Raw genomic sequence first — 3,001 nt, forward strand, 5'->3', positions numbered from 1 at the left:
ACCACAAAAAGCTGTAGTGACAATGTAATAATGCTCCTGTTTTATTTCTGATTTTAGCAATTTTGGTCTTCTCTCTTTTTTCTTGGTCAGTCTAGATAAAGGTTTGCAAATTTTGTTGAACTTTCTAAAGAGTCAGCTTTTAGCTTAGCTAATTTTCATTACTGATTTTTAATTCCCTATTTCATATATTTCTGTTGCAATGTTTGTTATTTTCTATTTATATTTGCTTTTGGTTTAGTTTGTTCTACTTTTTCTATTAAGAAGACATTTATAAGAAAATAGAAGAAGTTTACATTACTGATTTGACATTTTTCTTATTTTTGATATAGGTGTTTACAAGTATAAATTTTCCTCTAAGCATTGCACGAGCCCTGCATCCCATAAATTTTGATATATTACACTTTGATTGTTATCTGAAAGTACTCTCTAGTTTCCCTGTGGTTTTTCTTTTCACCCGTTGTTTATTTAGGAGAGTGTTGTTTAATTTCCATGCATTTGTGAGTTTTCTAAATTTTCTTCTGTTATTTTGGTAAGTGAACATATTTTCTATGATCTTAGTCTTTTTTTTAAAAAAAAGAAAAACTTAAACAAAACAAAACAAAACAAAAGATCATGGAAAGATTTCTGATATCTTTCAATTCTATTTTTCCACAAACTTTCAGAAGTGCTCTTGTGTTTGTTTATATTTTGTTTCATTGATTTTTTATGCAATTCATCTTGCTAAACATTTATATTTATTTTCTGTTCTTGATTTCTTTTTATATTTTAGACTTGTCGATATGCTTAAAAATTCATTTGCTTTTGAAAAGTTTATTTATCTGCTTCTGTTGCAATTAATTTGATATTTACGTGCTTTTGGAAGATTTTAGAGAGCTATTTCAAATAATTGTAGAGATTAAAAATGAAATATGTAAATTTTAATGTTTTACTTCTCCAGTATTTGTGAAAAATTGAAGCCCTCCTTTCTATAGATTATTTTTTTATTCATCTGTTATTCAGTTTATGTGTATGTTGTTTGAACAAATAAACGTGCATATCCAGAAAACAAAAAGGGGGGTTGATCTAGAGGACAGAAAATAGGTTACCACAGAGGGTGATAGAGACATATGAACAGGTAAGTGAGACAGAGAGCAATGGTCACAAATAAAGTATTACCTAGTTATTTTACAGTAGAGCTTCTTAAATCATGTAATAAATACATAAATGTAGATTATGAATCACCAGAAAGAAAGTATAATACATGAACAATATTTAGTAATTTTTTTATGATCTCAATGTGCAGGGAAGACTTCTAAAATATCCTACCCCCATACCAAGATTCCAGACCTCTGGCATATGTACACCTTCCCCCAGATATTAAATCGAGCACAAATCTAGGTACTACTGTGAAGGGTTTTTGTCATCACAATTAAGTTTCCAAATCAGTGGCCCTTATATTAGGGAGGTAATCCAGGAAACCTGACCTAATCGGGTGAGGCTTTTAAAAAACAGAATTTTCTCCCACCTGTGGCAGAAAAGGAAGTCAGAGATTTTAAACATAGGAAAAAATATAAAGTATCGTTGTTGGCTTGAAGATAGAAGTGGCCACCTGGCAAGGAATGCATGTGCCCTCTAGGCGTAGAGGGTGGCTCTGGCTGATAGCCAGAAAATAAAGAGACCTCAGTCTTTCATGCATAAGAATATGCAGAAGTTTATACTGTGCTCATCTAATTGTTCAGTGCAGGGATACAGTGACGGGGTTGGGAGGGATGGTGATGGACGTAAGCAGGGCTTCCCACAATGATTCAGGAACTGAAGCTTCTAGACATTACGCCATCTGCAGCACTTGAACTCTAAGGTTTACCTGAATGTCAACACCTAGCTCATGAAAGGGTGGAGAGCATGGCAGGGAATCACGTGGGAAACATTTTATGGAGTAGGCCTAGAAGTGGTACAATTGTGTATGCCAACATTCCTTTGGCTTGGATTCCGTCACATGACTACCAACAGAATTGCCTGACAGTGTAACTCAGCTGTGGGTTCATGAAAGACCAAACAATTCAGGGGATAAGATAGAAGTCTCTGTCTCAGTATAACTTTCCACCTGTTCAAATCTTCTTTGAGTTGTTAAATTTCTCATGTCTTAATTCTCTTAATACCTTTTATTTCCTTAAGAAATACAGATGTATGTTACCTCAAAATATTTTTAGTGAATCTATATGTAATATTTTGATTCTTTCTAAAATAATTCCCTATGTATATATACATGTATGGATAATATGTGCATAACTTAACTGCTGCATCATTGATATACAATCGTTTAAAGCCTTTGTAGCAGTACATAGCTAGTAATATCTCCACATTGATGTCTTTGGTATATAAATGTGTGTCTATTATCAAAATCCTATTTTATAAACTAGACCATATTTGAAGAAACGAGTGATATATTTTGAGTGAATAAAGTGATATACAGACATATCACATAAATACCTTCCAGATGAACAAACAGTTTTAAAATATTTTATTGTGAAGAATTTAAAAGATATACAAAAGTAGAAGGAATAGTACTATGGACCATCACATGTTTTCAACAATTATGAACTTCTGTGAACCAAATGTTTGTGTCTTCCCCACAATTTACGTCTTGAAACCTAATTGCCAATGTGACTGTTTGGAGAAGTAGGACCTTTGAGAAGTGATTAGGTCATGAGGTGGCTAGCCTCATGAATGGGATTAGTGTCCTTATAATAGGTCCCAGGAAGCTCCTTTTCTCTTTCCACCATGTGAAGACACAACAAAAAGATAGCTGTTGATGAACCAGGAAAAGGGCCCACACCAGACACCAATCTGGTGGTGACTTGACTTGATGTTAGCCTCATGAATGGGATTAGTGTCCTTATAATAGGTCCCAGGAAGCTCCTTTTCTCTTTCCACCATGTGAAGACACAACAAAAAGATAGATGTTGATGAACCAGGAAAAGGGCCCACACCAGACACCAATCTGGTGGTGACTTGACTTGAT

Source organism: Galeopterus variegatus, unplaced genomic scaffold (genome assembly GCF_000696425.1).
Source record: "Galeopterus variegatus unplaced genomic scaffold, G_variegatus-3.0.2 Scaffold9, whole genome shotgun sequence".
Classification (NCBI taxonomy): Eukaryota; Metazoa; Chordata; class Mammalia; order Dermoptera; family Cynocephalidae; genus Galeopterus; species Galeopterus variegatus.